The sequence below is a fragment of the Vanellus vanellus genome (genome assembly GCF_965231255.1).
Source record: "Vanellus vanellus genome assembly, chromosome: 1".
Classification (NCBI taxonomy): domain Eukaryota; kingdom Metazoa; phylum Chordata; class Aves; order Charadriiformes; family Charadriidae; genus Vanellus; species Vanellus vanellus.
This window is the reverse complement of record NC_138905.1, coordinates 56,036,142-56,059,806: the sequence shown is the minus strand read 5'-3', so window position 1 is coordinate 56,059,806 and position 23,665 is coordinate 56,036,142. Positions and strand designations below refer to the sequence as shown.

The following is a 23,665-nucleotide window of genomic DNA, read 5'->3' as shown; positions in this document are numbered from 1 at the left end:
GAAATGCTGGTGATGTCTGGCATCTTTTCCCATCTGCCTCTCAAGATCTATTTTTTTTTTTAATTAATATGTATATTACATACAGGAGGCTCTAACTCTACCATTAGAGTATTTCAGAAAGTCATCCTAGTTATATTTGGGTTTCTACTATCTGTTTGTGCATGCAGACTACAGAACACGCACAAAAAAACCCCACAGGAATGCATGTCTCCACAAATCCTCTCTGATAACTCAAAGGCATCTTTGTGTTGTGGCCCTGATTCATGTGCAGCTTGATGTCCACAAGCACATTACTGAAACACTTACTAGAATCAGAAGGGAACTTTCAAATTCTTGATACTTCCAGTTATGTCTCTCCCCTTATAGGAAGTCAACTTTACTGCTGTTTTAATCTTATACTCTAAGTGGCATACTACAAGAGAGGTCTGCTACTCTGCTGAACTTCTACTTGCTAGCATTTTAAAGACTACATATATTGCACAAATAACACTTCTACGAATGCCACACGGTGCAAATCTGTCCAGTTTGGGCTTCTTATGTTTAAAACCCTCCCTTTTCTGAATTATTCCCTTTGATGTTTCATCAGTTTGAAGCTCCTGCCCTCAAAATCGGGATACCTAATACAAGCTTCTTTTTCCCTTTTTGTATGATTTGCTGCTAAGGTGAAAAATGGGAAAAAAAAAAAAAAAAAAAAAAGGCAGGAAAGAAAACACACATAGGAATAGAAGGAAGTTCTCCAACTGAAGGTGGAACATCTACTGTAACTGGCAGATGTTAGAAAGCAGCTTCTCCAGATAAGCAGTTTGGGCCTCCGCAATCAGCAACATTCACGTGGTATGGAGGCTGCGTGCACGCCCTGGCAGTCTCATGCTTTGCATCCTCTTCTCATGAAAACAACATTTCCATCCTCATCACAGGCTCAGTCTCTCTACAGAATCTCAGACTAGTTTTTAAATACGAGTTTAATAAATCTTACTTTGCATAGGCTGAACAAGGTCTCAGTTGCATTACATCATATAAAAACTTTCATCACTGATGATAGTCATTCTTCCATAATACTACTAACAGGCTTGAAAACTGCTAACGTATATTAACAATGCTAGGAAACATTCCTAAGACTTCCTCACTATTAAAAAAAGAATAATTTTAATTACATAACGGAACAGAAACAGCACAAGATGCTGTAAAATACCTTTAGGAACACAAATCCAGTAAAGGTTAATCGAGGCACAAATTCATATCCTCCATAATCTCATGCCACCACATACTATTTATTTAGTCCAGAAGATATATAGGATAACTAAAAACAGGGAGAACATGTTTTTCTCTTTTTTTTTTTTTTAATTTTGGATTTTACCCTGACAAATAAATAAAAGTTTTCATCAGGAGAACTTACATTGCTGGTGCCCTAATCAAATGCTTTCTGTTTTCACGTCTCCTGCAGAACACCACTTGCTTTGAGTATCTCACAAGGATCTTAACTGGAGTAACACAACCAGTAGAATAGCAACCAAAAAATGAAAGAAAAAAGGCATTTCATTAATAACAGCAGTAATAAAAGATAGGAGGTGCTTCAACCCATTACATCATTGATAAGTTAAGACATATAGCACACTTCCTGTAATTAATATACTATAAATACAGGACTATTACAATTACTATTGTAATAATCTTTCTTAATAATAACAGCGCTGTAAAGTGTTTAGATCTAAGTGCTATATTCTCAGCAAAACCATCAAGAGTAAGTCCACGGGCAAGTCTTGTTAATAGAATACGCTGACAGATGAGACCTTCAAAATCTACCTAGACCCACAGGAAAAAAAAAATATTATTTGATCAAATTTTTACTGGAAGCCTTTAAAGAAAACATTTTCAGCTAGCATATACTCCTCCTCATGCAGGAACTCAAGAGAACAATACACCAGCTGCCAACTCGAGACAACACCACAATCACATAAAACTCCATTATGGTGGTACACGTCCGTAATCCCATTCCCGGCAGAAGGGACAAAGTTCCACCTCCAAAAAGTGCTCCATTAACAGCCACAAATTACACACATTTATAGCGTTTTCCAACACACACAACAAAAACATCCAAAGCCTTCCCCATTTATTCAAAGGGAAGGTAAGATTCTGGCACAGCTTTCACTACTCATGTCACACCTACACTCTCACTACATGTGCATCCAGCTCTCTCAATAAAGCCTCATGATTGTCCTCAAGTATTTATAGCCTGTAGCTGCAGAGCCATCTAAGCATATCCATCTAGATCACATACTACATTCACTAGGCTAAGCAGTTTTACTCTACTTCAACACGTTTCTTACTCAACAGCCCAGTAACCAAAATTTGCCTTCAACCTGGTAGGAAAAAATACAAGCTTGTGTGGCTGATAAAGAAACAGCCTCACTTAGGAAATCACTGCACATAAGTCATGAATAGAGAGAAGCAGTAGGTCCTCTTATCCATGTCTCTGACTTATTTTTGAAACATCTGAAGTTATTTAAGGCAGTCTTTTAATCTACCTTCTCCATGTGAACTTATTTTTAAGCATACCTACAATGCAGATTCCGTTTCTTGTTTAATCGTCCGAAACAGCCTTGTAGAACAACTTTGTTAACATAGCAGTTCCTCAAAATATGGAGTTACTGCATTCTGATCCTACTGTGAGCAAGATTATTAAATGGTAGTCAACAGCATGTAAGCATCTTTCAACAGTTCCTGCATGTATGTAAGACTGCCCCCAACCATTGCTGATTAACAGGGTTTATAAGTCCTCCCACATCAAGATTACTGTGTGAAATGATCTTCTATGACATACTGTGCTAGGTTTCTTAAAATCCATGTAAGTCTAAAACTTCTTTGTCCCAATTATCAAAGACTGGGCAAATACAGGACAGCTGCCCAGATCTTCCCACATAACACTGATGCCAGCATAGTAGTGCATCACTACAGACAGATAGCTCCAAAAAAGTGAGCTAAAACCCAAAATACTGTGGGGATATGCTTAATTCTTAATGATAAGCCTACAAAGGAGCAAATGAAACCAGCATCACTTAATTCTGTAGGAGGTAAGTGAGGTCTTTCTGCTTCGTTAAATTTTCTTTAGATTTGGGTTGACTACTGTGACCCATCTGTGCAGAGAAGTCTCAGGCAGCAGTCATGCAATATATTTTCAGTGATCTGTCAAAGACCTCTCATTTCCTAGCATGCTTATCAGGAAAGAAAATGTAGTTACAGGCAGGTGACAAACAGTAAGATAGCATTTTCCATAGTCAAAAGATGTACACAAACAAGTGGGTTTTTTAACAGAGTGTCCAGGCTTTTGATTGAAGTAGACTATTTGCTAAACACTGTGCAAATAACATATACATACATCTCTGTAGACATTTCTAGTCACAACCCCTACAAAAAGCAAAAGTTACCATTTTTGTCCTTCCTCACTGTATCTTCCTGAAGTAGCAGAGCACACCCACAAGCAAAAAAACCCCACTAAGCCCCAGAACTTCAGTATGAGCAACCCAATGGCATAATTTGCAAGTAAACAAACCCCAGGATCTGAAATAAGCCTGAAATAAGGAGGGGAAAAAAAAAAAAAAAAAAAAAAGCATTCCATGTACACAGTATCATTCCATTGCCAAGGTTAAGCTGCTAATCCTCATTTCTGCAGGAACACAGTTATTACTTGCACACCTGAGAAACGGCTGGGAATAGGCTGATCTTGTTTCAGTTTCAGGGGAACAATACCCTGTCTGTTGCTTTTAAGAGAAGGCAAATCAGCTATGCCACAAGTAAATGAACTAAAGGATCAAACCTAAGACTGCATTTAACAAAGTAACAGATCTAACTTATTTCTCCTACATTTGATGCCTTTTTAAAAGAAACTGGAAAACAGTTTGTTTTCAAGCTTAGGTGTGATACAGGAGTAAACCAACAGAGCCAGCACTTCAAGAGGCCACCAGTTTGTCCAAGCAATACTCCTCACTGCTCACTTCTTTCAAAAAGTTGTGGTTACCCTGAAATGCAAACAGATTTTCTTCATACCTTTCTATAAAGCTGTTTCAGATCCTGCGCCATTTAAAGTTACTTTTGCATACTACGAATAAACAGAATTAGATCTAAGACATGGGAAACTGATCTTGTCTTACTCACCACCGCACCTCTACAGAAAACTGTGTTCAGATATCACTCTCACCAACACATCGTTAATTAATTGTATCAAAGAAGCCTTACTACACCACTCAGAAGTTGAAACAGTATACAATTATTTTTCACTGAGAGTGCCAGAACCTGTTGAAGTAGCTAAACTGAAGTAAATATTGTAGCTTGGAAAGTACACAAAAATTGAAGTTAAAATCAGAATACTATGTCACTGAAAACTGAATTTTACACTGTAAAAAAAAATAAAATCACATTTAAAAAAAAAAAAACATATGTAGTTGTTACACATGGTTAAGTGTCTAATAATAATACATATTAGCAACGCCTTGCAAATCAGTGCTAATATCGGTCTTTGAATTTTGTCCTGCCCAATGAAAAACTTAAAAGATTCCTCAAATGAGTTAAAGCTTGGCCAAGTGGATTGTAACTAGTTTCCATCACCTCACAGAGACACTGCGCCTTCTTTATCAAAATGTCTGTACAGCTTTTTAGAAAGTCAGTATGTATGAGCTTAAATCCAAACAACTAAGAATGTTTCTCACAGAATGGGTGAAGAACAGATGAACATGGCAGAAGGAACTTAGTGAGCTTTGTCAGCTGAGAGAGCGGAATGCTCTGGGGATTATTGTGCTAGATAAGATCTACACTCACTTCTTATTTCATATATATTTCCTTAAGTGGCCACAGAAAATTTTACTAAGCCTGAGTCATTGCATCTTCCTATCTCACAGGGGAGTCGTGAACAGAGTATTCAACTACTACAATAAAAGGCACTATATAAACAAACAACAACAAAAAAGTAATCAGAATTTTGCATGTGGATATTATTTAACTGCTGATTTCTTCCCCTACCCTCGAAATATTTTTTTGAAAAAAATAATTCAGAAAAAATATTTTGATAACACCAAATTAAAAACACACAACCAGTTTTTTTTGCGGCTGCAAGTCCTCCTTACTCACTACATGAACAGAACTAAAACACCACCCTCAGTCCAGCACTTTGAGTGAAATGTACTGTTAAATTCATATTCCTAAACACGAAGAAAGGAGTTTGACAAGAACAAAATTTTGTTGTAAGCTGGTATTAAAGTTGAGGTGCTATGAAAACATGCATTTCTAGAAATATAACTGATGATCAAAGTTCAGCAGAATTTTATGTGATTTTATTATTATGTCATTAGTTCTTGGCCTCAATTGGTAGCACAGATGCACTTACATAGCTTTTTAAAATCCACCAACCGATTGCTGAAAGTGATCCGTCTAAATTTTTCACAGATACTGCTATTTTAATAAGAATCTATGCAAATCAGTCAGATTCCGTTTTATGCCAAAGATTAAAACAACACTTATTTTCACATATAAGGTCAGTTCGCTATGTAATAGCTTAAGAGATCCTGCCTCCTCCATGGTGCTAACACAGCCATTCAAGCAGCAAGCCAGATCAGGGAACTGATATGGCTGAGAAACAATTCAGCAAGACAGAAAAGCCATTTCTGAACCGACAGATCCGTTCACTGTATCGTCACACAAACATCTGTGCCAGCAAAACGGACACAGCAGGAACTGCTTAAGTGGCATGGCTACTGAAGTGCACTTGAAATCAAAAGTTCATATTTAAAAGGCTCTTCATCTTTACAAAACAGTCAAACAACGCTTCCCACCATCAAAATGAAAGTAATACTGAACTCTAAGCTCCTCCTTTCTTTTCTCCAAGCTGCAGATCAGCTGATTGCACATCTTAACCAATTCACTATCCCTCCAAGAAGTTTGGCAACTCATTTTATGCCTCTTATTGTAAATTCGCCAGTATCCATATCTCCGTCTCCATACAGTCAAAATGTCTGTTTCCACAATACAGCAAAATCTGAGCAACCATTTCCAGGACAGCGCCTCATCTGCTCTTTGCCTCCTAAGACACGTGAGACAGTAGGTTCAGCAAAAGCATCACAACTCTCACCAAACCTTCACCTTTCAGTTACAAAATTGAAGGCAGTGAAAAGAAGTCAATTACTAATTACAAGAGGAAAGCAGAAAAGAGTGAGTAGTGTTGCTAGGTTCTACCTGTCCAAGCTCTCACTTTCATTGTGGAAATGAATCCGGTACCACAAATACTCAGAACTATACAGCAGTAAAAAAAAAAACCAACCAAAAACCAACATAAAAAATAAAATTAAAAAATCTAATACGTTCTTTTCAATTAATTTTTATAAATTGTTCATACTAAGAACTAGCCTCTGCCTTTAAAGTCTTAAATGCATTCCCTCTCAAATTATGACAAGTTGCTAAGATGAATACTTGGGTCATATTTAATATTACCTGTAATACACGTCTTTCTTTTCTATTCAATGTAGTCTATACAATTAAGCCTTTTTATTCTGTTTTACAATGCCTGGTGCAATGAGCCTGTAACTAAGACTCCTGGGAACTCCTCAAGGCAAATGAAGTAAATTAACATAAAATCTCTATCAGTTATGTTCAAGTATTATCACAATACAGGTTACGCACTGTATACAAGAATTAAATCCATTGATTAGGATAAAATCATTGTTGAGGATAATATCACCTAGTTATATTATATGCAATAACATTAAAATCAGGTAGAAATACAACCTTGATCTACTTAAACTAACAAATTAAAGAATTACCATCCAATTGCAAAAAAGCTGTAATCAAATTTATGTCCTTCAAACTTCTTACAAATAATTTTTGTTCCTTTAAGATAACACAAGAAATTTAGCTATGCATTATACCATTTTCAAGTTTCACTAGCCAAGGTTATCATTCTTCCTATCAGTTTAGCACTTCATCCCCCTAAGGTGACACAGATTTAAGAAAAATTTGGGTGCGGAAGGTGTAAATCCTCCTGCTATGGAAGACTCAAGACAAAAACACAGCCAAGGCCATATGATGCTTACTGATAAAATGTTAGTGGAAAATAACGTTCCTTTCTAAAATAAGAAAGAAGTGGTTGAACTTCTCTCAAAACAAATTTTCCAAGCATTTTTAAGGTTTTCACACTAAAAAACAAAACAAAACCCACAAAAGCCAACAACAACTTCTCTTTCCCTGACATCTCTCCTTGTCTGCTACAACCTATATCCTCTAAACATCACTTTGCTCATTCCTCCACCCTCTGGGTCCCACAGTATCTGCCTCAAGCTGAAGCCAAAAGTTGAAGCAGATATGTTCCTACAATTTAAGTGTTGTCTCCTAAAAGACACTAACAGGGAGAGACTAAGACCAGAGCCATAGTTACAGGGAGACAAAGAAACAGTTCAAATTAATACAAAGTAACTCCATATATTTCAGTGACAAATAAAAAAAAGATAACTTCAGTTACAGCAGTATTTTAAGGACTTCCTCCCCCTTTCTACCTCCCCATCCCCAAGACTCATTCCCACCCCCCAGCACTGCAGTTTTTCTTCTGATTTTTCAGATCAGACTAGTTTCTTGAACAATCTCATTGTGCATCCCCACTGTAGTTACACTGGCATAAACAGATATATGACAGAGAGGAGGCAGCATACTGCAGTCCTGGAGCAAACAGTTAAGAACTCCTTTAAGTTCATACTTTTTTAAATTCCTGTATCACTAAGCCTTAGCCTCAAGCACTTAAACTGGTCGACTCTCAACAGCTTCCCCATGGAGTCAAAGAAAGCCTTCCAGAACGTCTCTTTTCCATGTCAATTTTATAAGGTGATTAAACTCCTAATACACCTCAGTTAAGTATCTGAAATTATATGGTATAAACTCAGGCCACCATAACCAACAAACAAGATACTGTACCCCGCTATTTCAAACTGCAGATGCTTAACTTCGTGCTTCTAAGTTCTGCTGCTCCAGCCAAGACCACAGTGAATGAAAACAGTAGTCAGACCACACCAGAAACAAAATTAACTCTAATGAGCATAAGCAGTTCACAGAAGTGAACAAGCTACAACTGCGGATCCTCTCACAACTGGGGTCTAAAGCCTTCTCCACCAGCAGATTTCAGTATCACCACAGTGATAGTGTTAGGCAGCGTTTGATGTTGTTGATGGAGACACACTTGGAAAGTTGATGGATGACAGAATACACTGTGTGTATTCCGTCTTGTATCCTACAGAATATATCCTGAAGAGAGTCAACAGTTGAAAGCGAAGAGGAGGGATGAATTCAGCACCAGAGAAGAACGAACACCTCTACAAATACAGATTAGTATAGCAGACGCTGCACTCCAAGCACAATTTTTGGAAATGCTAGTTAAGATTCCAAAGGAAGACAAAGGGAGCTTTAGATGGTCCACTACTCTGAGAATCAGCCCCACCATTCTGTTAAACTTGAGTTCCTGTGCACCAGAGAAAAAACAAAACCAGAAGGCTCTGCTGTTTCTTTCTCCATCCTGCCTCCCCTCTAGAGGAAGCTAAATAAAGAAGGACAATTAATATAAACCACACATGATGGATTATATATAATCATTCCATAATGCCAACGTATTCCTAGAGTTCTATTACAACAACATAAAGATGAGATGCTGTTTCCTCCCTTGCTCTAAAACATCCAAACATTCAATGAAAAATTGAGAAGTTTGCTACCTTGTTTCAGCTAGAAAGATGACAACAAAAGCAAGTCATTAACTTTTATCTTGATAATTGCTCCTGATTTAATTCTTTATGTCTTGTTAACCAACTGGGCAAAAGGTTCTTACTCCTTAGCTTATTTCAGATGGGCCATGTACACACGAAACTAATCATGAAAAATTTCATGAATAAACACAGCCTAACAAAGTCTTTACAAACACTACAGTACTGTGGATAAGCAAGGAAGTTTATTTCCTACTTCCCCCTCCTGCTCACATTTAGGAACTTCCTGACCCTATTTCTGGTTGAACTAAGAGATGTACTTTCCCTGGTAAGCTTGATCCAGATTCACTCAAGTCATCTTTTTCCACCAACTTCAACAGGCTTTTGATTAGGCTGTAGAGTATACACACATTTAATCCCTTCTCCTCCCCTTGCCACTTTCAGCAGCTGTATTATAATACACACCACTTCGGTTTTCCACAAATCCCACCTTTCAAACATACAGCAAACTATATTCCTGCACAGCAAAAAGACAAGGAAACAAACAAAATGAACATATGGAAAATAAAATTTGTATAACCTAATCACAGGATACTACCACCATTCAAAAAAAAAAACCAAAACACACAACATGTACTCAACTGAGGAATTCTCAAGAAAGAAAACAGTTTTGTCTCCGATAACTGGAGTATAAAAAGATACCAAATGCAGAAAAGTAGGAAAGGAAAAAAGACCAGATGACAAGAATCACCACCCTGCTCCCCAAACTGCAGAAAACATACCTCAGACTGAAGTCGTAAATGCAGAGATGCAGAATACTACATTGCAGTGGACCTCCCTGGGCCATCACCAAAGCCAATCCCCTACCACAGCTGGAACTAAACCATTCCGCGTAGTAAAGTTCTCTTTATGCACCCTCACAGTAAATGGGAGACTAAAAAAGGCAAAGGAAAGATGTTTCTCCATTACAATGCAGTGATTTGGAGGGAAGGGGGGATAAGGATGGCACAGTTTTGGTTTTTTTTTCATGCAAAATAAATAGCACCACTTTGGAGCAACTCCCAATCATCCTCCTGCTACTTCCACTCTCCAGCAGTACAGAAGAGAATCTGCCACTCACTCAGTGATGCCCTCTGATACAAAGACAATCTGCTACCACCTTCTGTAACAATTTTGCCCAACTCGTTTAATTCACTGCCTGCTAAGTGTCTATCATACTTTTCATGACCTATCTAAAAGACCATTTTTATGTAGCAATATGCACAAGGTATGGTCAGGACCAAGAACATCAGAAAACCTGATGAGCACAACATTTCATGTAATTATGCTGGAGAAGGGGAACCTCCCCACTTCCACATGCATGGAGACAGATAGGGAAAACATACAGTGCCAAACAAAAATGTACACCATATGACAGAACACTTGACTTCATTCTTTTTTTTCCCTTGAAGGCAAGATGAGAAAGAAAAGGAAAAGATGTGACAACGTAGAATCATTCAGGTTGGAAAACACCTTTAAGATAGAGTCCAACCATTAACCTAACACTGCCAAGTCCACCACTAAACTATGTCCCTAAGTGCCACAACTACATGTCTTCTACATACCTCCAGGGATGGTGACTTGACCACTTCCCTGGGCAGCCTGTTCCAATGTTTGATAATCCTTTCAGTGAAGAAATTTTTCCTAGTATCCAATCTAAACCTCCCCTGACACAACTTGAGGCTGTGTCCTCTTGTCTTATCACTTACTACTTGGGAAAAGAGACCTACACCCATCTCAATACAACCTCCTTTCAGGTAGTTGTGCTGAGCAATAAGGTCTCTCCTCAGCCTCCTTTTCTCCAGCCTAAACAACCTCAGTTCCCTCAGCGGCTCCTCACAGACCCTTCACCAGTTCTGTTGCTCTTTAGATGCGTTCCAGCACCTCAATGTCTTTCTTGTGGTCCAAAACTGAAAAAAGTATTTGAGGTGCAGCCTCACCAGTACTGACTATAGGGGGACTATCACTTCCCTAGTCCTGCTGGACACACTATTCCTGATACAGGCCAGGACATCACTGGCCTTCTTGGCCACCTGGTCACACTGCGGGCTCATATTCAGCCAGCTGTCTACCAACACCCCCAGGTCCTTTTCCGCCAGGCAGCTTTCCAGCCACTCTTCACCAAGCCTGTAGTGCTGCATGGGGTTACTGTGACCCAAGTGCAGGACTCAGAACGTCATACCATTGGCCTCAGCCCATCAATCCAGCCTGTCCAGATCCGCCTATAGGGCCTTCCTACCCTCAAGCAGATTGATACTCCTGCCCAATTTGGTGTCACCTGTGAACTTACCGAGGGTGCACTTGATCCCCTTCTCCAGGTCATTGATAAAGATATTAAAGAGAACTGGCCCCAACACTGAGCCCTGAGGAACACCACTTGTGACTGGCCACCAACTGGATTTAACTCCATTCACCACAACTCTTTGGACTCAGCCATCCAGACAGCTTTTTTACTCACTGAAGAGTATGACCATCCAAGCCATGAGCAGCTAGTTTCTCCAGGAGATTGCTGTGGGAAATGGTGTCAAAGGCATTAGTAAAATCTAGGTAGACAACATCCACAGCCTTTCCCTCATCCTTAAAGCGGGTCACCTTGTCATAGAAGGAGATCAGGTTAGTGAAGCAGGACCTGCCTTTCATAAACCCATGTTGACTGGGCCTGATCACCTGGTTGTCCTGTACATGCTGCGTGATGGTACTCAAGATGATCTGCTCCATAACCTTCCCTGGTACTGAGGTGAGACTAACAGGCCTGTAGTTCCCTGGATCCTCCTTCCCGCCCTTCTTGTGGATGGCACACATTTGGTAACCTCCAGTCAACTGGGACCTTCCCAGTTAGCCAGGACTGCTGCTAAATGATGGAAAGTGGTTCGGTGAGCACTTTCACCAGCTCCCTCAGTACCCTTGGGTGGATTCCATCCCATCCCACAGACTTGTGTGTATCTAAGTGGTGTAGCAGTTCACTAGCCATTTCCCCTTGGATTATGGGGGGTTCATTCTGCTCCCCATCCCTGCCTTCCAGCTCAGGGGGCTGTGTACCCTGAGAACAACTAGTCTTACTGAGGCAAAGGCAGCATTAAGTACCTCAGCCTTTTTCTCATCCCTTGTCACTATTTTCCCCCTGCATAGAATCAAGGATGGAGATTCTCCTTAGCCCTCCTTTTGTTGCTAATGTATTTATAGAAACATTTTTTTAATTATATTTCATGGCAGTAGCCAGATTAAGTTCTAGTTGTTCTATTTAAGTTCTAATTTTCTCCCTGCATAACCTCACGATATCCTCGTAGTCCTCCCAAGTTGCCTGCCCCTTCTTCCAAAGGTCATAAACTTGCCTTTCTTTCCTGAGTTCCAGCCAAAGGTCTCTGTTCAGCCAGGCTGGTCTTCTTCCCTGCTGGCTTGTTTTTCTGCACAAGGGGACAGCCTGCTCCTGCACCTTTGAGATTTCCTTCTTGAAGAATGTCCAGCCTTCATGGATTCCTTTGCCCTTCAGGCCTGCCTCCCAAGGAACTCTGTCAACCAGTCTCCTACACAGGCCAAAGTCTGTCCTGCAGAAATCCAAGGTAGGACTTCTGCTGACCGCCCCCCTCCTTGCTTCTCTGAGAATGATTGCTATGCCCAAGACAGCCTCCAAACATCACATCAACCACAAGTCCTTCTCTGTTCACGAACAGGTCGAGCAAGGCACCTTCCCTAGTTGGCTCACTCACCAGCTGTGTCAGGAAGTTATCTTCCACATGCTCCAGGAACCTCCCGGACTGTTTCCTCTCTGTTGTATTGTATTTCCAGCAGATAATATAATGCTGATCACACAGCATTCACTACATTTATCAGGTAACCATTTATGTTAATTAAAAAAAAAATAAAAATCACATAGAGTGTTCTCACTATTCCAGAACTTCTACTCATAGGAAACACTGTTGGACAAACCAAATCTCTCAGAAATTCAAGTGTATCCAGGCATTGGACCAAAGGTAACAGCAAAATGCAGATATTGAACTGGAAGCTGATTAACAACATTTCATTATGGTGTACAATGGTTTATTCCTTTAAGTTCTGGCAGGTGTGACAGCAAATATTTTTCTTTCAGTTAATAAGTTTTAGTTATGTTTTTCATAGTCATTAGCGATGTTGTACATGGACACAAGCCATCTATAGTCAGCTCTACTAACACCAAGTCTCTAGTTCAGTTAAAAGCTACTACCAAGACAGAAGTTGCAGAACTTTTTTTTTTTTTTTTTTTTTTACAGTAAAAGTGATATATACAATACTTCCAATAAACTGTGTTAAAGCTTCTAGCATAGCAGCTCCCCATACAATTTCTAGCTAAGTACTGAGCTCTTATCAGAACTCATTGGAGGGTTGTTTATGACTTGCAATTTACTAGCAATTAGATGACTGAGTTCATACTAGTAAAATACTCCAAAATAAATCATCATATTGCAGCACAGAATACACAATGATTCCATATGCAGTTATTGGTATGAACATAGACATGCTGCATGCTTACAAAGAAGAGAAAAAAATAAGTAATTTTCCTAGCTTTTTTTGTATTTGTTGTATCACAACACAGGCACGAAATAATGGGCTTCTCAAATGGAGAACAGATCACAACTCAAAGGGCCTCAAGCCAAGGCTTTCAGACAAAGAACCTGGTAACTTTTTCCACTCTTCCAATATTACCAGCGGTTATAAACATTGTGGTAAAAAGAAGAAACACAAAGAGCACTGGCAAAAGTACGTGCATATTCACTGTCACCAGGTCGAGTCGACAAGAGGATACCTGTGCTTTCTTCTGCTACTTCTTAACTCTGTTCTTGAGGAAACATTAGACAAGAAGCAGGAAAAAAAGACACAGGAGTTTTACTGCAATATGAATGTTTTGTTGTATCCAGGTCGAAACTGGATGTTTGACTGCTTGTGCTGTTGTTCACAAATGCAGCACAAACAAGTTCAAGAATTGGTAAAATGTAATTTTCACTTTTTTTTTTGTGCCTTCAAAGGCAAGTAGGCAGCATATCACAGACTCTAGAACATCCTGAACTGATCTTATCCTCCCACAGGGCTAAACAGAATCCGCTTTTGATTACACGTCAACCTCAACTTTTTTGAATCTTTGGGGTTCCCCTCCCCTTTTTTAAAATGAAAGGAAACCCATGTACATGCACAGTGAAGAAAATCTTATGCTTTTCCAAGTGTCCCAAAACAAACCAATACATAACTTAGTGGTATGGCTCAGCTGAAGCAGTGTACCTTAACACTAGTGTGACACAGATGCACCCGCAATGCTGTACATGGCTGCAGGACACAATCTTCCATTTTTCCAGTCATTCAAGACTGAAGTCTAGTCAAGAACTGTAAGTGAGGGGACCCAGGTCAGAAGAATAAACAGTACCAACCTTTTTATTTTTTTTTTTGTAAGAGTTTGATAGAAAAAGAATAGCACATTAGGGTCCCATTACCAGAATACAATAGCCTCTCCTGTATGATTTCAGAGAAGTACAAACATCTGCTTACTTGGTGTTTGTGTCCTCTATCAGTAGTACTACGCATTTTTCTACAAAAAAATTCTACATAGCATATCAACACTATTAGAAGCAGTTAAAAGTACTTACAACTACCTTTATTTTTTATTTTAGAAGTCCAAAACCTGAAGGAGAAATTAATATTTTTTTTGACGGAGATCTCACCAAAAACAGTGAAGAAAAAACACCTTTTGCTATCTGCTGCAGATTAATCACTTGAATGGGAAGAGTTGGTTGGTTTCAGTCCAGTCTCTACCAACAAATCAGCACATTAGTTGGCTCTTCAGAAACTGCTGTACATAATTTTTCCTCTCTCAGAGGCCAATTGCAGGATTAAGTAACACAAATTCTCACACAACCAGTTAAGGTACACACTGAAGCCTGAGAAGCTAGCACTGCCAAAAATGTTTCTGAATCTTTGAAAGTTATAAGAACTCAGGTTCCAAAAACATTAGTCTAATACCCTTCATAAGTATAACTGAACAGTGTATGAAAAAATAAATATATGTTTTAACTAAAAAGCTACCCCACCCAAACAGAGATCTGGCATACCCTGTGTCAAAAGGCAAGATATGCATAAACCAGCTATAGACTCTTAAGTATACCTCTATCTCAAATTAAAGGGAAGCCAAGCAAGCAGCATGAAATCATTCAAGTTTATTACATATTATGCCCTCATTCCAGATAGCAACCTGCCAAGCTGGTAGAATAGCAACAGGGATTGTGCAGTACAATTCCTATGAAGCGACCCTTCTAAGAGCAGGATTATTTGCCATTTTGCTGTGCTTCATGGGTGGTTTAGTTAAACATGACCTAAAAAGGAAGAGAGAAAGTGGGTATGCAATGATTTTCTTTTTAACATTGTACCAACAGCCCAAAAGGACTTCTTTGCACACTTTTGCACAACAAGAAGGGGGGGGACCCAAACCCTATACATTTCACTCTTTTTCCAGACTTTATACACGTATCAATTATAGACAGACCCGTATTAAGAACATTTTTACTTATACTGCGCTTTAAGCCTTTAAATTTAATCTGAGTATGCTTTAAAATGTAGTAAAGACGAGGTTAGTATCTCCCCAGTTCTTCAGTCGAAGGTTAATGAAACAACTTCTGACAATAAAAAGAGGTCTCCTTTACAACTAACACACAAACAAGTTTTCTGTTTCATTTGAATAACCTTCAGATCTTACTTATGCATTATAGAAACAGATTTACTCCTTTAATAAAAATTCATCTCAAGCCTTCTTTATAAAGCATTAGTAACTAAGAAAAGGACCAAAAAACCCCATAATTCCTGACCTCCTGTTAAAGACACTCCAACCAAGCTGGCTCCTAGTGCTTTCATACAGGGAACCATGCTTAACCTGCGCCAGGCTGCAAAAGCATATTAAAGTACACATTTCAACAAGAATGCAGGTTTCATCAATCCCAAAGCCTCTGAAATCTGATTTAGAAATCAAAGCCCAAATTGAGTCAAAACACATACTATTCTACTAGAAAGGATGCTAACAGATCTAGAGCTAAGGAGTCTGAAGAATACCAAACTTGCAACAAGGTCCAAAATCCTTCCCCAGTCATTTAAGTCTATTAATATAAAGCCCAAAAGCTATCAGCGTGTCTGAGGTCATTCCCAAAACTATAAGCAATGAAAAATGTACAGTAGCAAGCCATATTTTTTATATAAAAGGTGTTGTCATGTTCCCACTCAGAAGACATAGTAGTTTGCTTGCTAATTTAACCATAAAACACAAAAATATCTATTTCATGTACCAGCAATTTACAGAAATGAGGAAACACTATTCTCCTCTCCTTATAAAATTAACAAAGTTTAAGACATAGTTAACTAATAAATATATCTTATTTGAATAGTAATTCTTTCTGCAGTACACTAACATAGCTAGTTTTTTATATGCCAACTGAACCTAATGCAGAGACAACATGAAAAAAACACAGCTTCAAACAACTCAAAGTGAACTAATACAGAACACCATTTAAAGATGTAGATTTAAGAAAAAAAAAAAAGACCAAAATATTTCAGCCAAATAGTATTGTTACTTGTGAGTTTCTAAGTAAGAAGTATTTACCACATACACTTAACCAAATTGACTTAATTATGGTATGCAATACCCATCTATAAACCTCAAAAAATAAAGTTACCCAACAAAAAAACAGTCTAGAAAATAGGTGGAAAAATCCTAGCTCTTCTTAAATTGAATTCTGCCAATATGCTACAAACCTAACCCAGAGGATGCTGCATCTCCACCATCCAGGCATGTCACTGTTCTACAAAGACTAGGTAAAGGTGAGCCAACTGCTTACATGCACACCTATTGATCAGGAAGGATGCTAAAAATCAAACACTCTGAATAATTACCCATGAATGAATCAACAGATGGCAACAAGTGACACAGACACAAATAGCTTTCAAAACGCTAACCAAAACTGATCTGAAACTGATCCTCAATCCCCTCACAGGTATCTCTCATATTTCTTCTTTTGTTTTCAAAGGAGCGTTAAAAAAAAAAAAAAAAAAAAGCCAAGTGAATGGTACGGGAAACAATGCTGCAATTTAATCAAAGTGCCTGCCCTTTTAACGAAGGGGGGAATGTTACGGATAAGAAAGTATACACCAGAAATAAAGGATTCTGATCCAAATCTACCCACAGAGACAATCACTTGTTGATTCACATACAAACAAGCTCATTTTTTTACTTAATAACACAGTCCCAGTATCATTAGACAGCTCTGATACATAGCTTAAAACACTTAGGTTACATAACTTTCTCTTATTCCTTCCTTGAAGGTAAGGAAAAATAACTTCCAACTGCAGTCCTAAACACAACTTCCAGCAAAGTAAACAGCATTAACAAAAGACAACCTGATCCGCACAACAGCCCAAACGCACTATATTGTGATTATCTCTGCAAATGAGCCACGCTAGGTTAACCCTCCAGAAAGGAAAAAGCACTACGAACCTCGAGCGTTCACACCACAGCCTGCCCATCCACAGAAATTTGTGCACGGGGTGCACCCATCTTCTCCGACATTTGTAATCATTTACCCCCTCAATGAAAGCACCAATCCCCATAAAAACTTCACGATTATTGCAAATGACCGTTCTTTTGGGACAGGAAAACAGGTGGGCGCCTCACCACGGAGCACGAGGACCTCTTTCAACACACGTAAAGACAAATATTTTTTTTTCTTAAAAAAAAAAAAAAAAAAAAAAAAAAAAGGGGGAAGGGGGTCGGGGGGAGGTGGGTGGGTGGCAAACGTGCTAAGGAAGAGAACTTCCCGAGAGCCCTTCACTCGCCCTCCAACTCACGGATGAGACCCCCCCACACACACAACCTCACGCAGTACCGAGGGGGCCTCGGCCTCCCCAGCCCGAAATGAGGGGGGGAGGCTGGCAGGCCCCACTGGGAGACCTCCCCGCCCTAAGTCTCCCCAACACCCCCGACATCACCCGGCCCGGCCCGGCCCGAGCGCGGGCACCCCTTACCTGCGACCCTCCCCTCCCCACCCTCCCCCCGCCGCCTTCCCCGCCGCCCCCAGCTGCCGCGGGAGGTGCGGGCGGGGGCGGGGGTGGTTCAGCAGCGCGGGCGGCGGGTGACCGCTGGGAGACGGCTGCCGGTCCGGGGGGACGGCGGGGACTGGGGGGCGTCTCGGTCCATTCTCCCCTCACACACACACCGAGGCGCGCGCACACACACACACAGGAAATAACACAGGGTCAGCTGACCCCCACCAGCCAATGGCGGCGGGCGCGGGGGAAGCAGCGCGCGCCAGCGGCAACGGCGCGAGGCGGCGGGTCCCGGCCGGGCGAGGGGAAAGGCGTGGGGGGTGGGGGGAGGGAGGGGGGGGAAATCGGCGCGTGCGCGCGCCCGCAGGCGGAGCCGGGGCGGGGGGCGCGAGGGAGCCACCTCCCCACCCACCGCCGCGCGCGCTTAAAGGGGCCGCGCGCCGCCGCCTCCTGAGGGAAGGCAGCGGCGGCGACCGCCGGTTCGGGACCCGCCCAGTCCTATAGGCCGCACGCCGGGGCTGGGCGGGCCCCGAACCGACCCCGAACGGGCGGTGCCTTCACGGAGCCGGCGGGGAAGCTCGGTAAACAACATGGTGGCTCGGCGAGTTTGGTGCCACTTGGGCAATTGGAAAAGAGTATTCCCAGCCCTCCCTAGTGCCCTGTAAGGCCTTAAATGGGGGAGTTAAGTGCGTCTAATCGTACTTCTGCGCTGAAGAAACGATGGGGTTTGTTTTTGGTTTTTTGTTTTTTTTTTAAGCATATTCGGTAGTTTTTGGGGGGGTTAATTTTTGAGAGGGAGGGGTGTAAGGAGACCGGTGGAGGGGATGCGGTGGCAGTCAGATCGTTGTCTCCTTGGTCGAGGCCTGCATGGCAGCAAAAGAAGCTCTGCACCATGCTACGGCGTCCTCTGTCTGCCGGCTCGGAGCATCTCACGTGAAAAGGCAGGAGGCGGGCAGCCTGGAAGGCTCTAAGCGCTGGGCAGAGGAAGCTCGAGCATCATTTAAAACTTGCTTTGCCAGGAACTTTACTGAGTGGATATGACGGTTTCAATAACTGCCCTGTTTCCCAAGCTTTGTTCCACAGATCCTCAGCAAGCCTTACGCTGAGAGAAGGCCCCTGCTTACAGCTAATCCCCAAAAGCAATGAACTGCTTAGAAGGACTGTGTTGTAAGCACAGCCAGTTGACAACTTCACTGATGGCTCCCCCACAGGTGACTTGAAAAATAAATACAAACCACCACATCTTGTACCACGCATTATCTGTCAAAAATAATTCGGAGACCGGCTGAAATTCCATCTAGATAAGACTGCAATGATGGCAATAGTCTGGGGAAAACAACCGAGGCAGACAACAATTACATGTGCTCCTACCATTTGTCTTTCAAGTTAACAATTCGAGGGTGTAAGGGATTCCCCAGCTGCCAGCCAGGCAATCGTGCAGCAGGAGCGCCCACCCAAGAAGGACTCGCCTGCTCCTCCAGCTCCTCTTTGGACTCAATAGGCCACAGCTCCTTTCAGAGACAAGCCTTCTGCTGTGATCTACGCCTTATCTCCTTCAGATGAGATTACTGCCACGTGCTCTGTATCGGCTACCTGGGAATTGCAGCTGGAGCACACAGGCGCTGCCTTACTGCATGCTCTTGCAGTACAGTATGCCCCTGCTCCCTCCAGCACTTGTTGCCCACCTGCATGCAGCGTTTAAGGCACGGTGCTTCACTTACATGAGGTGAAGGTCATTGCTTCGTTCGCCAGAAGAAGAGGCTCCGACAGCACATTCACTGTGACAAACCATGAGGTTCCTCTAGTCACAAACAGCCTTAATCTTGTTGACTGCCACGGCATGCTAAGAGCTTGGTTAGAGCAGCATTCCCTCTGGGGATCCAGGACTGTGATAAAAGCCGTAATGGGGTGGGGGAACTCGATAAGGCTTTTATAATTTGATTTTCTATTATCCGTTTTCTGATTTTGAAGTGAAACATCAACTGAGGTCAATCCTTTATGTAGATTTACAAGGCAGGAGTGCTTAGAGCACTCTACCTCAAGTTAAACTTACCTTAAGGTAAAATCTTTTTGTATATACAAATACGTGAGAACATAGCTTATCTACATAAGCTTGGTATATCAAGGTACTTTTTACCTAATATCCAAAATTAAGTTGCAGCATAAATAGAAAAAGGCACTATAAAACTAAAAGGACAGCTAACATTCAGAAGTCAAACATTTCTCAAAGGACCAAAAATAAGTGAATTTACATACTTAAATACCTGGATCTCTAGTCTGCTGCACAGCAGCGTTTCCCATCTCCACTAACGACTACTTATAGATGTTACAAGGGAAGTACAAGGGGAGTTGCTTTTTAAAATATTTAAAGCTCAAAACTATACAGCTGATTTTAAAGTATGAAATGAAGTTTTAAAAAAACTCATGCTATAAATACAGGCAAATGCCACACTGTCATCAGCTGTCGCAGTACAGTAGGCATCTGGTAACATACGGGGTCATTAAAAGTGCAGAATGAAAACAAGAGTTACCAAAACTGTATTAGTTAAATACCACACAAGCAGAGACACCATATCCTTTGCAGCTTTTGAAGTGATGTATCAGGCTTTAACGTACAACCCCCACTGAGCTTAATGGAGAATTTAATTCTCTCAGAAACTAATTTTTGGCTGTCTGCAGACTCTGGATGAAAAACCATAGTCATTAGTACACCTTGTTCACATCACCGAGGGTTTTTTTTTTGCCACTGAACATTTTACCTTCTTTCCTGAAGAAAGAAATTCAACCTTCTGACTTGGCCATTCGGTGACAGCTACTTGACCACCATCAGTTACACAAAAAAATTTGTTATAAATAAAAACATTGTTAGGACTAATGAAGAAAGTAACCCCATCATGCTACTAGGGCTCTGATCCTGCAAACACACGGTCACGGCGCAAATCTTAACATCCACACAAGCAGTTCTAGTTCAGGGTAAAGTCATCAGTAGTATCTATATGCTCTTAAAGCAACTTACAAGCAAATCAACCTTCAGTTCCACAAAGAAGAAAAAACCCAGGGATTTAAGGCCAAAAATGGTTACTTACCAAAATAAATCCTTAAAGGATCAATTTTAACATCAATGCAACAAACTAAACAGGTTTGCATGTAAATTTCCAGCAAATACATTCCATCATCAGAGAGCACGTGCTATAAATTCAGCAGCTGCACTACACCACAATCATAAGAAAGACTGAAGTCTCTGCTTTTAGTGGAAGAAAATCAGCTCAGCCGTCATTGTACATAGCCACTATGATACTACCACGACAGAAACCTTCCAAATCCTACCCGTTTCCTCCCAGACACCCTCTTCCTACCTCCTAATCAAAGTGTTTTGCAGGATAGAGGCACAAACAAGGCAGAGACATGCAGGAAAATGGCCTCAAGACTTGGAACTCTCCTCTACAAAGGAAGGGAGACTCTGGGCACAAGTAGCCCCCCGGGTTAGTGCCATTACTCCTACCAGTGCTGCTGTCACAGTACACGTGAGCAATGCTGACTCTTCCGCTGTACATGAACTCTGTAATGGCAAAAGCAAATGTTTTTTCCCTGTTACGCCTTAATGTAGGGCTTACCATGCACATCCCTTTCCCCTCTCCCACAGATCCCGGAGAAAAAAGGTCCTTCTGACCTCGACAGGACTGACAAATGGAGATGGAGAGTCTCCTTCTGTCTTTGAGGTCACCACTTCTGATCTAGCCGTAATTCAGTAATTACTCAGTTTGTGTGGCTCTCCAGAAGCATACATTAGCAGCTTGGGTGAGGGGGAACAGAAGGATGACACCATTACTGACCTCAACCACCTCTCATCTCCACATACCCTCTGAGCTCCTTCTGCCTGGAAGGGGGAAAGACAGCAAGTGATGCAGCTCGGGGGATCAGGAACAAGTCTGCAGGTAACATATACTGGAAAGACTCCAAGCGCCCCAGTGTTTGTTAAGAGGAAAGATGATTTCTGAATGCAGCTGGTGGGGTCCTCTGAGAGATTTCTTCTTCTTTACAAAACGTTTTGTTGCTGATGAAAAGCACTGAACTAGCAGCACCAGGAGGCTGAAGTCTCTGCAGTCAGGCACACAGACTTCTCACAGGCACAGCACCTGTCCCCTCCAAGTATTACCCTTATCCTAATCCTTTCCCCTGTTACACAATTTCATGTCATGCACAGGCTCGCCACTGCGCTTTTACAGCTTTCATCTTGAGGCACTTAGATGCTATGGGAATGGGCATTAGAGACTAGCTTGAAGATAGATAATACAAAAGATGACAGCAAGATCGGGCACCTACAGGTCACACAACCAGGGACTGAAACTTATATTCACGGTGGGACAGCTACATCTTTAAGCAAGTGTAAAGCAAGGGCAGCTAGCCTGTTTCTCCAAGAAAGACATCAGCATGGCTGCATTTATTAACATTTCCTACCTCCCTTCCTATCCAGCCCCAGGACTTCCCATACCTTCCTCCTATTTCTTTTACGCTTACTTCAGATAAAAAGTGGTACATCTGACCCTACACAAGGGAGAAGCAGTATCAGACATCTCCCAAGGAACTGCAGCAAAGACAGGGAGGGCTCTCCTCTCATTAATTCACCGATATTGAACTTTTCCCCTTAAGACAGCCAAATGATCTGTGTGCTTGCTGGAAAGTATTTTGGACAAGCACAGATTCTCAACATACTGACTGTCCTGTCACGGGTGCATCGCTCGGAAGCGGCTCTCCTTCAGACACAAGAAGTGTCTCTATAAGACATAGTGTTAAGTCCTACAGCCCAATTCCTGCAACAGAGCAACAACTGGATTGAAAGACTTTGGAGCATCTCAAAGGAAGGAAAATGATAAAGCAGCTGAAGGTAGGTAGCGTGAATCACAGCAGGAGAAAAATTAAATCACCTATATGGGAGACAATTCTGCTCTGTCTTTTAATACTGCAACACTTCTGTCCTCTCATCTTCCTGTTACAAGAAGCTGATTCATGAAAATATGATCTTTGTACCTTAAGACCCGCTCAGCTTCTTCTGCTTATTCCTTTTACCTCCTGCCAAAAAGCTGCTTCTGGCAGAATCAGAATTAGTTGCTGTGAAAGTGATTGTGATGCTGCAGACAAAAGAATTTGAGTCCAGTAAAAAAAAGAGAGAAACAACAGAAGCTGGACTTTTGAGGAAAAGCGGATAGCATTTCCATGCAGATGTCCAAAGTAATAAAGGTAGAAATTAAAATAGAAAGCCACACAAATATGATTCCCTAGCAAGACTGTCTCCAACAAGGCAGAAAAGGCCATCAATAAATCTTCATTATCTGAATTGCTAAATGTATCTAAGTAAAAGGAGAAATTCAAATATTAGAAGAACGCATCTTTTTAAATGGTCTTACATAAAACCAACTCTGCCTTGCCTGAACATGTTTTACAGAAAGGGATTTTTTTTTCCCTTTTACTTCTGTTGGCCTTTTACAGAGGTTTCATTTGCTGTTTTTTTTTTTTTTTTTCTGCCTACAGGGAAGTGGGAATTTCCAGGCTTAACAAGCTTAAATCCCCATGACATATAGTCCCAAGTTTTTGAGGCAACTAAGATTTTGATTCTTCCTTTGCTCCCTGTTGGTTTCCTCCCTGATGCATGCGATAGCTGTTTTGAATCTCAGCTGTTCCAACAGGAGGTAAAAAAAAAGGTCCCTGAAGGAAAAGTTCTTCCAGTCGCCTTGCTGCTACCGCGCTCCAGAATTCAGGCACATGAAATAGCACATGAGAAGGGCTTGCAGCAGCAAGAGGCAAAAGCAGAGGGCATCAGACTAGACCAAAACCAAGAGGTCTTCTACATTCATGTG

At 41.2% G+C, this 23,665-nt stretch overlaps 1 protein-coding gene across 2 annotated transcripts in view; it reads right to left on the bottom strand.

The window, feature by feature from the left end:
- The window catches only part of TCF20 (transcription factor 20), a 62,442-nt gene extending 44,645 nt beyond the window's left edge, over window positions 1-17,797 (bottom strand). For both annotated transcript variants that reach the window (XM_082498818.1, XM_082498819.1), the window contains exon 1: window positions 17,790-17,797. The gene's annotated coding sequence lies outside the window, so the exon portion shown is untranslated. The remainder of the gene's footprint in view (window positions 1-17,789) is intronic.
- Between the last annotated feature and the right edge of the window lie 5,868 nt (window positions 17,798-23,665).